The following is an 11543-nucleotide window of genomic DNA, read 5'->3' on the forward strand; positions in this document are numbered from 1 at the left end:
ACCGGGTTATGTGTGTGAATTGCTATCAAGTTATGACAGATTTATGGCAACCTTATCAAGGGGTTTTCAAGGTAAGTGATCAAGCAGAGGTGGTTTGGCATTGCCTGCCTCTGAGTAGGAAACGTGAATTTTTTTGGTGGTCTCCCTGCTTAACTTCTGAGATCGCCCAGGGGGACATATGGGGTCAAATGTCCCTGGGCTGCAGCCGTTTAGTCACGTGGGGCAACAAATTGCGCCCCCCCGCCCCTACATCCCTCCTCCTTCCCTCTGGGTCCATACACTGACTTCAAGACCTGGTGCAAAAAAACGTTGTTTGGTCATGGTGGGGGAGGGCAGCCACCCATATGGTGGGGGGGACACTCAGATTTTGTTCTGGGCTATATTTTCCCTAGATACGCCTCTGAGTATAAATAAACAAATTAATACATTTCATGTCTTTTGAATAAGCAGGCTTACAGGCAGGGCTAATATATACCTGAACCAGAGGTGGGATCCAGCAGGTTCTCACAGGTTCCCGAGAGTAGGTTACTCATTATTTGTGTATGCCGAGAGGGGGTTACTAATTGGTGATTTTGCCACGTGATTTTTGCCTTATTTATTTATTTATTTATTTATAATTAGTCTTGTATACTGCCCTTCCCCCGAAGGGCTCTGGGCGGTGAACAACATGATAAAAACAATAATTACAATACCCCCATTAAAACAGATTAATAACAATGCATTGCAGTGGCGTCCAACATAAACACAGACTTCATAAATCCACCCTGGAAAAACAAAACAGAGAAGTGAAGAACCCAGAAAGTAAAGGGGAAAGGGAGAAGGAAGAGGTGGGGCGCACCTCAGCGGCCGGCCTCCCCAAACGCCCGGTGGAACAATTCGGTCTTACAGGCCCTGCGGAACTCTCCAAGGTCCCGCAGGGCCCGAATAGCTGGTGGTAAGGTGTTCCACCAGGCAGGGGCCAGGGCTGTAAAAGCCCTGGCCCGGGTAGAGGCCAGCCGCATCATCGAGGGGCTAGGGACCACCAGCAAATTGGCCTCTGACGAACGTAGAGGCCGTGTAGGGACGTATGGGGTAAGACGGTCCCTTAGTTATGCCCCTCCTCTCAGCAGTAGCGTGCAGAACTTGAAGCAGTCTAGCAGGAGGTGGCCCGTCGTGCGTGGCAGCCTGCGCCTGCGTGCATTCGTTTCCCGCCCAAGGACTGGCGCAGCGGCTGCGTCCTTGCCACAGCCCTGCCCAGGAATGTCCCGCTCCCAAAATGCCCGACCACGCCCCCGTCACGCCCCGCCCAGCCCCACTGGCACTACGCCACAGTTTGAATCCCGCCACCATAGGAACCTGTTACTAACATTTTTGGATCCCACCACTGGATGGACTCCATATTGCAGGGACGTTGTTTTGATGTTTATGCTTCAGGGATCATTTTTGTAGAATGCTTTCAGGGAAGCATAAGGAGGCTGGTCTTGTCAACCATAACGATGAGCAGACAGACTTTCATCTGAGCATGAAACGTACAGAAAACATTATGTTGCCTCGAAAGTACTTTTCTTTTGATGTTTGCAATTGTTCTGTTCTTTCTGAGAACAATAGATGGAAGAATGTTCCAAGCACAGCGTGTGTGCGCGCATTGCGTGCATTCGTTTCCCGCCCAAGGACCGGCACAGCGGCTGTGTCCTTGCCACAGCCCCGCCCAGGAATGCCCCACCCCTGGAATGCCCAGCCACGCCCCCATTGAGTCCCGCCCAGTCCCATTGGCGCTATGCCACAGTTTGAATCCCACCACCATGGGAACCTGTCACTAACATTTTTGGATCCCACCCCTGACCTGAACCATAATATTTTTGGTTATTGTAATTTTATCCTTTTTGTGGATCGTTGTGAAACAACAAGCCCAGACGGGGAGGGGCGGTATAGAAATTTAATAAATAATAAAATAATAGCCATAATAATCATACTGAAGGCTGGAGAGAAAATACTTGTGGGCACAATAACTCTGTTTTTCAGACCCCTCCTCCGGCTGTAGTTGGAGAACCAGGAGTGCCACATTTTCAGAAGTGGTTTTGAAATTCAAGACCAGAGAAATCTGGCACCAGCCCAAGGATGGCATGCTATCACGAAGCAAGCTGTCGCTTAGGAAAGCTCATGCCACAGTACACTGGTTACCCAGGGACTTTTTGATTGACAGACTAGAAAGGCAGAATTCGTGCTTGCTGCGTGCACTGCGACAGCACACCTGTGCAATGCCCTCGAGTGCTTTTGTTGTTTGCAGTCACATTCCATGACATCTAGGAGCCTATGGAACGTGGGGGAAATCCTTAGAAAAGGGAATTTGACAGTATTCATACAGAAGACTAGAATGTTTGTTTACAGCTCTGCCTTTCTTACAAAGGCTCAATATTTAACAAAACGATATTTTTTTTAAAAAAAAATGTAATCAGACAGCAATAAGATTTTCGATCAACAATGCTGTAGGACAGGGATTACAAAAGTTAGAAAAAGAAAACGAAAAGAAAATGGAATCCTGTATGATGGACTGTGCAGAAAATGTAGGTTAAGAGCAGTAAGTATGGGATAATACATAGAATAAACTCTGGAATAGACTACAGTCCTGTTCCTTCTATAAAGGAACGTCCTCCTGTAGTGTCACCCAAGGATTAGATTTTAAACTCCCGTGTCTTCCTAGTTTTGCCTGAGTTACACATCTTTGTACCACAGTATTAGGCTCATAGGGGAGCAGCAGTGGCGTAGGAGGTTAAGAGCTTGTGTATCTAATCTGGAGGAACCGGGTTTGATTCTCCGCTCTGCTGCCTGAGCTGTGGAGGCTTATCTGGGGAATTCAGATTAGCCTGTGCACTCCCACACACGCCAGCTGGGTGACCTTGGGCTAGTCACAGCTTCTCGGAGCTCTCTCAGCCCCACCTACCTCACAGGGTGTTTGTTGTGAGGGGGGAAGGGCAAGGAGATTGTAAGCCCCTTTGAGTCTCCTACAGGAGAGAAAGGGGGTATATAAATCCAAAACTGTCTTCTTTTTCTTCATTAGCTAGTTGCTTATGTATTAGATAAGGCTATCCCTTATGTACTCTCTGAACTCAATATATATATGTTGTATCTGCCACCTGTGTTAACAATTAGGAATTTTTGATTCTGCTTTATATTAGAAAGGTCTGTCTGAGCCAGAAAGTCTGTCCAGTGGTGGGATTCAGCAGGTTCACCTCTTTGACAGAACCGGTTGTTAAAATGGTGCTTGTAAGCAACCAGTTGTTAAATTATTTGAATCCCTCCACTGTCTGTGACCCTTCTCCTGACATCCCTGCTTAACCAGTTGGTCTTCTGATAACAAGGGGCCTCTCATGTTAACATGACACAACTGATAGCAGACCACCTGCTTACTGAAATTAAGGCTCACTCCAGAGGACAGTGTGAATGAGTCCCCCACTACTGTTATCCACAATAAAGATGTATCTGTTGACCCCTTGTTCAGTGATGAAGAAAGTCACATATCATTCAGCCTCTGGTATCCAAACACTGTGTCCCACCAAACTGTCTCAGCATTCGGTGCATGTTACCTATTTCTCAAGGATGTTGTATATGCATAAATACCTTTGTTTGTTATCCCATACCCGTTTGATTTGGTCCTGTGAGTCTGTTGCAATTTGTATTGATAATGGCATCTACAAATGGTGAGAGACAGGAACAATCTTGCTGTAAATAACTGTTTATTGCAAACTTCTGACAAGCTTGGGAATGCTTTGAAATGTAATCACTGATGCAACCCAAAGAGTTAAATCAGTGGAACCTCGGTTTTTGCCAATAATCCGTCTGGCGATTATCGGCGAAAACCGAAATTGGCGAATTCCGAGGCTATGCTGTTTGCGCACGCACAGCATTTGTGCATGCGCAAACAACGTAGCAAATTGCGTAAATTGCGCACATTTACGCAAAAGTCGCCTCAGATGTTGTTGGCAAACCAACGAAATCTGAGGCGCCCGGTGAGATCCGAGACATTCTAATGGCCGGGGGCAACTGGTGAAAATCGAAATCGGCGAATTCTGAAGGCGCCGATTTCCGAGGTTCCACTGTGTAAACTGCACATTTTCTGTGTCATTTTGCGCCTCTGCCCTGGGAGGGATACCTTGCTGCAGGAAGGTATTTTAATAAACGACATCTCTTGCCTCAAACTCTCTTCTTTGGCCACTGAGTTTCTGAGCATACAGACTGTAACCCAACTGATGTAACACTCCCAATCCATTCCTTTGCTCTACTGACCTTTAAGAAAAAATGCCGTCCTCAACTAATCTGTTTCACCCAAATTTTCTCTTGCAACTGCACCCTCACCCCCACTCCGTATTGCATATTTGGCTTCACACGTTTTACAAAGGCCTGGCTAGTCTTCAAGGCCATGCCCTATTATTTCCGTTCTTTTTCCAGTTCATTTTAAAAAGTGCAAAAATGCAACCAACCCCAAACACATTATTTTCTGCTTTGTTGCCTGCTAAACTATATCGCTAGGAAACAAAAGTCTGCTCTCTGTTGGGTGAGCAGTCGCACAGTCACCTGCAAAATAATATCTCATGGCATTTAGGTGTTTGGGTCTTGGCTTACTCTGAATCTCACAGTCTGCTGGCACCATATCAGTTGGAGTTACTCTGAATCTCACAGTCTGCTGGCACCATATCAGTGTCACTATGACATGCAGTACATTATTTTTCATCTCAGCTGTTTTCCACTGGAAAAGCAAGGATGTCAGGCAATGGTTGAGAGGTTTCTGCAGACAACTAAAATGGTGCGAGCAGCTATGCCTTGCATCTAAGATATGACTGGCTAAAAGTTCTCTTGTGGCTTTGGAAAGATGCTGCCAGTCATACTAGAAGAAGAAGAAGAAGAAATGACCAACAAAAGCTTTGCAGCAGCAGCAGCAGCAGAAGAAGAAGAGGAGGAGGAGGAGGAGGAGGAGGAGGAGGAGTTTGGATTTATATCCCCCTTTCTCTCCTGGAGGAGACTCAAAGGGGCTTACAATCTCCTTGACCTTCCCCCCTCACAACAAACACCCTGTGAGGTGGGTGGGGCCGAGAGAGCTCCGAAAAGCTGTGACTAACCCAGCTGGCATGGAGTGCACAGGCTAATCTGAATTCCCCAGATAAGCCTCCACAACTCAAGCGGCAGAGCTGGGAATCAAACCCAGTTCGTCCAGATCAGACTGCACCTGCTCTTAGCCACTGCTCTTAGCCACTATGCCACTGCATAGAGTAGATGGATGGATTACGTAGATGGATGGATCACTAGAGTAGATGGATCACTATGTCATCTAAGGCCCAGTATATCCTTCTAAGTCTGTTTATTTCAGTGGAGTTGGAAGGATGTAACGCCAGGCCAGACTAAAAGGGACAGTGGCCACAGGTCAATCCAGTGGCTGCCCATGCCATTGTAGAAGCATATGTGGTTCATTAAAGAAGAGTTTGGATTTGTACCCCTCCCCCTTTCTCTCCTGTAAGGAGACTCAAGGCAGCTTAAAAACTCCTTTCCATTCTTCTCCTCACGACAGATACCTTGTGAGGTAGGTGAGGCTGAGAGAGTTCTGTGACTAGCTCAAGGTCACCCAGCAGGCTTCATGTGTAGGAGTGCGGAGACAAATCCAGTTCACCAGATAAGAGTCCACCACTCACATGGAGTAGTGGGGAATCAAACCCACTCAGTCGGGATTGGGTGAGCATCAGATGCAGGACTTCTTGTTCCCCCATGTGAGTTCCCAAAGGTATCTGGTGGGCCACTGCGAGTAGCAGAGTGCTGGACTAGATGGACTCTGGTCTGATCCAGCCGTCTAGTTCTTATGTTCTCAAGTGTAGATACAGCCAGAGTACACTCCTTTTGTATTGGAAATCGCCCTCTTCCACTTCTTCTTTGGAACAAAAGATGTAGCCTTAGCTGCTTTGTTGCCTCTGGCCTTTAAACTTTTGTGTGGCTGAAACTGATGTGACAAAGATAAACTATCCCCACCAGCCAGTTTGTAAAAGATAAATTGTATTGGACACAGCTGAAATCAATACCTGAACTCTCCACAGGGCTGTTACTGTTTTAAAGGGGGAAAGTCCTGTCCTTTTAAATGCAAGTAAAAGCACGAGGGAGCCAAGTTTTGATCAGTGAGAGTGTTAAATCCTTATTTTCCTTCCTGCACAGCCCCAGTCCAAATTGTAGTTGTACAATATACTTTTTTACTGGCCACTGGAGACCCCAAGGATGAATATTGGGGGCCTGGGGATGAAAGCAGTGGTAGGATTCAGCCGGTTTGCACCACTTCGACAGAACCAGTTGTTAAAAGGGTGCTTGTAAACAGCCAGTTGTTAAGTTATTTGAATCCCACCACCGGAACCGGTTGTGAAATTATTTGAATCCCACCACTGGATGAAAGGCTTCATAGAAGAGGAAGACTCTGAAGTGGAGTTGGCAGCTCTGGGTTGGAACGCTCCTGGTGAGTTGGGGGAGGAGCCTGGAGGAGGTGCGGTTTGGGAGGGGAGGGGCTTTGAAAGCGAATTAATGTCATAGAATCCACCTCCCAAAGCAGCCGTTTTTCCCAGGAGTATTGGTCTGTGCAGTCTGAAGATCAGTTGTAATTCCAGGAGATCTTCAAGCTTCACTGGGGATTGGCAGTCCTAGTCTGCAGAGGAATTTGAAGAAGAGCCCTCCGGGAGTGGTGGTATAAAGTCAAATGAATGGATGGATGGATGGATGGATGGATGGATGGATGGATGGATGGATGGATGGATGGATGGATGGATGGATGGATGGATGGATGGATGGATGGATGGATGGATGGATGGATGGATGGATGGATGGATGGATGGATGGATGGATGGATGGATGGATGGATGGATGGATGGATGGATGGATGAATGAATGAATGAATGAATGAATGAATGAATGAATGAATGAATGAAGATAGGCGTGAAATTAAAAAATGCAGGGAGGGCAGTTTTTTCCTAGTACTACGCCAAGCTATACATTTTGGCAGTGGTATAGTTTCCACGGGGCACGGTGGGGACAGGCACCCCAGGCAGACGCCATTGGGGTCACGTGGGAAAGCCATAAAATCTCCCGGGGGGGGGGGGGGCTAGGAGCCTACCCCAGGCTCCATTTTCCCTAGCTACGCCCCTGCATTCTGGTTTCTCATAAAGACATTTCTCAGTATTTAAAATTTTGCAGTTAATTATAATGATCAGGAGAGGCTTGGAAGATACTTTTAGCACCACGTAACCGTGTGCCAGACTCCCCTTAGAACTGCCATATTATCACCACACAATTTGGAACAGCAACTTTCAGTACAATTTTTTTTCCAACTGACAGACACAACTGAGACAACTGAGATCCAACAGGGCTGAGCGAGAAACAAAGAATGCAAGCTGCCGTCGCAAACATCTGCCACCATCTGGGTTAAGAAGTTGCTAACTGGGATTAAATCTGTTAAGCAAGCATTCTATGTGGAGTTAGCATTAAAGCATGTTAAGTTATTCTAGCATTTCGCTGGAAAGATCACAAGCCATGCACCGGGCAAACCTCAGTAGAAAGCCAACAGCTGGCGATGTTTGGCTGTGTATGTCAGCATGCTTGTATTGGTTTTGAGCTGTTCCAAATTATCCCATTCTCTTGATGGAACCAGCAATGTTGAGATCTGGCAGATGGTGATTAATTTTGATTAATAGTATGCCCAGGGGAACACAGAGAGAAGGACACCAACTCAGCTCAGAAAGTTGGCCTCCACCAGAGCTTCATAATGGTAGATGGTGTGACAATGAACTGGGCATTGCTAAAAATGCAATTCTGACCCTATTGCCATCAGCGCAAAGCTGGGAGTTTGAAGTTTTGGTTCCAGAGAGGTTTGGGCATCCAAGCTGGAGAAAGATTTTTTTTTTGGAGCATCCACACAATGTCGTCTCCTAATCATCCACATACCAAGCATTTTCTGAGATCTTTCCCAATTCCCAAAAAGATTGCTACAATCTTTTTTGGAAAGATTGCTGTCAAAACTCCTTTGCACACCATGGAGAGAGGGAGGTGTACATCTGGAAACCTGAAACAATTTTTCAAGTCTTGAATGGCTTCTCTTCAGTCTGCCTAGTCTAACAGCATCAACACTATTTTCTTGCCTCAGCTGAGGGCTCAGTTCAGGACTTTGGCACTTACTAGATCATTATAAAGTTATAACGAGCTACTAGTACCTCTCAGTTTTTACCTGGATGACCCAGGCTAGCTTGATCATATCAGATCTTGGCTGCTAAGCCTTAGTATTTGGATGGCAGACCATCAAGGACTTTCCGAGTCATGAACAAGAGAAAGGCAATGGCCAAGCACCTTTGAACATCTCTTGCCTTGAAAACTCTATGGGTTGCTGTCATGGAAATCAGCTGTCTGGAGTTATTAGGAGGGAAAAGGACCCAGGACCGAGGTGAGATAAGAGTGGCTCTCCCAAGCTTAATCTCAGCCTCAGTCGTCATAGTTGCCATAAGGCAGCTGTGACTTGACAGCACTACACACACACACACACACACACACACACACACACACACGGAGTTCCTCTGAATTCCATACAATCATTTTTTTAAGTAAGCCTCAAGTCCTAGCTTTGTGGTAGACATAAAGGGCACCCCTTGTGCCTTTGCAATAAAAAGGTCTAGAGACGTAAGGTTAGATCCTGTGACTGTGACTCCTGTCTACCGAGTCTTTCTCCACTGCCACTCTGAGCTGCAGCAGGAAACAGGAGGTGGGGGCAGTGAATCCCCTACCCCGCACTAAGGGACTGGCAGCCCTATTTTTGAGTAAGCAAATTGAACCGAGTGTAGATTTCCACTACTTCTGCATTTATAGATCTAGAGCAGTGGTGGGATTCAGCAGGTTCGCACCACTTCGGCAGAACTGGTTGTTAAAATGGTGCCTGTAAACAACCAGTGGTTAAATTATTTGAATCCCACCACTGATCTAGAGTCATGTGGCATCATGACAGGGGTGGGCAATTATTTTTTCTATGGGGCCGCATAAGAAACAGAAAATATTGTGGAGGGCCGGGCCAAAAGGCAGGGGGGCGAGGCGCTTTTGAAAGCCCTGCAGAAGCCGGCAGCCAAGGCAACCGGCTTCTGCGGGGCTTTCAAAGACGCCTTGCTCCCCAGCAAGGCAGGGGGGCCAGTCAGGGTCATCCGGCGGGCCAGATATGGCCCGTGGGCCGTATAATGCCCAGGTCTCCATCATGAGAACTCTAATGGGGTGGGTCCCTTGCACAGCAAACAACAGGTCAAGAGTGGACTTCCATGTCTCCTGCCCACCATCTGTTGCCCGGCTTCTTAAACAGGGATTGATTTTGCTCAAAAAAAAATCCACATTCAAGATTTCTTCTTCCATCTTACTAATGTTTTATTTGTTCTTGCCTGCGGAAGATCGGCTGGCTTTAAGTGAGTCTTGCTGATGCTGATGGATTTGAAAGCCCTGCTGCTCATCGTAATGGTGACTCATCCAGATTAGAGGTCCATCATGCCGTTTGCAGTAATTCTCATGAATGGATTATCTGTCTCGCTATTATCTCCTACTTATATCGGACCCTGTCAAAAATTCTATATGATTATTATTATTAAACTTGCGAACGTGCGGTGAATTAACCTAAGTAATGAAAAACCTGCTGGTTTTTATTATTGCCACCAATATTATTTTTGTTGATGTTGCGATCACTCTGTATTAAATTCCAAACACCAGAAGAAGAAAAAACAGATATTTACTCTGCAGATGCATTTTTTCCTCCATCTCACAAATGCAAAGCAGAGCAAACACAGTGTAATGATATCCATCTGAAAAATGGTTTGTCACAACAACCACAAACATCTTAAAGCAAAATGCCATCTGCAGAGATACTTTACCAGCTTACAAAAGTAGTACATACATTTAATAACACACCAGAGTAGTGTAGTGGTTAAGAACTGGATTTGATTCCCCACACCTCCACCTGAGTGGTGGAGGCTTATCTGGTGAACCAGATGTGTTTCCGCACGCCTACATTCCTGCTGGGTGACCTTGGGCTAGTTGCAGTGCTTTGGAGCTATCTCAGCCCCACCTACCTCACAAGTATAAATCCAATGAATGAATGAATGAACAGTGGCGTATCTGCCTAGGGAAAAGGGGTACCCCTTGTCCCCGGGCGCAACTCTTCTAGTCAAGTGGGGGGCACAAAATCGCCCCCCCCACGTGACCAGGAAGTCCTGCTGTCTCATCGTTTTCGCGTGCCTCGACCCCATCCAAGGCACGCAAAAATGACCAGGCAGCAGGACTTCCTGCTGCCTCCAGGCACCCTCAACCCCACCCTGGACTCCCCCTCCCTTCCCCCCTGCCAGCAGGAAGTCCCACCCCTGCCCAGAGGGGAGGTCAGAAGAGACTGCAGGCTGCCAGCTGGGAGCCCAGTTGGCAGGGGGAGTCTCTTGGGGGGAGGTGGGCACCCTAGCCCTTGCCCATGTCCATGGTGACATGGGCGGGTTCTAGGACAATGGGGGTGGAGCCTGGGGCATCAGGAGGTGGAGCTAGGGTGGTGGGGGCAGAGGGGAAGCAGCAAAGCTTGGGGGGCATCCTGGAGACAATTTGTCTCTGGGCTCCATTTATCCCTGATACACTTCTGTGAATGAATGAATGAATGAATGAATGAATGAATGAATGAATGAATGAATGAATGAATGAATGAATGAATGTTGTTGTGGGGAGAGGAAGGGGAAGCAGCTTGTAGGCCACCTTGAGTTTCCCTACAGGAGAAAGGTAGCGTATAAATCCAAACTCCTGCTCCTCCTGCTCCTGCTCCTCCCGCTCCTCCCCCTCCCCTCCTCCTCCTCCTCCTCCTCCTCCTCCTCCTCCTCCTCCTCCTCCTCCTCCTTCTTCTTCTGTATGCTACTGTTATAAAAGATCTTGGAAAACACTCTGAAAACTGCACTTAAGATTGGACTACAGGGGATTGACTGTCCACGGAGGTGTAAAGTTATGGGCTAAAAGGCACCTGATGTTCCAACCTTGGAAGTGTTAAGTGAGCATGGATCTGCTCAGTCGATAAAAATTAGATGTCTTGGGAATCCTTCAGCTGCTGCTTTGCTATCACGGTGCAAACAAAGTGAAATAAGTAAATAATGTCTATAACAATATAGCTGCATCGACACAAGGGTGTGAAAATGGAGGCAAGGAGAACATAGTCTCCCACTGGGAGAAAAGAAATGGATACAAATGAAGCAAAAAAATAAAATGCACCCTGGCCACAGAAGTGTTTGCAAGCAGCTGCAAGCATATTTTTTTTGGTCTAAAAATCAGACAAGTGGAGACCATATTTGTATTAGGACATTGTACAAGAGGGGGTTAGGTCTTCCTCTCTTCATTTTTTTCTAGCCTGAATGGTTGCATCAAGTACCCATACATTTCCCCAACGAAAAAAATGGCGGCTCTCTAGTTTCAGGTCCAGAAAACATTTCAGGTCCAGAACAGCACAAAAAGAGGCTTAGCTCCCAGTCTCCTCATGATCTGTGGTCCCGATCGGACTGAAA

At 46.8% G+C, this 11543-nt stretch overlaps 1 non-coding gene across 1 annotated transcript; it reads left to right on the forward strand.

The window, feature by feature from the left end:
* Positions 1-1398: 1398 nt before the first annotated feature.
* Positions 1399-1609, forward strand: LOC125439543. Its single transcript, XR_007245541.1, has one exon. It is a non-coding gene; the product is annotated as a small nucleolar RNA U3 (small nucleolar RNA).
* The last annotated feature ends 9934 nt before the right edge of the window (positions 1610-11543 follow it).

Source organism: Sphaerodactylus townsendi, linkage group LG09, assembly GCF_021028975.2.
Source record: "Sphaerodactylus townsendi isolate TG3544 linkage group LG09, MPM_Stown_v2.3, whole genome shotgun sequence".
Lineage (NCBI taxonomy): Eukaryota > Metazoa > Chordata > Lepidosauria > Squamata > Sphaerodactylidae > Sphaerodactylus > Sphaerodactylus townsendi.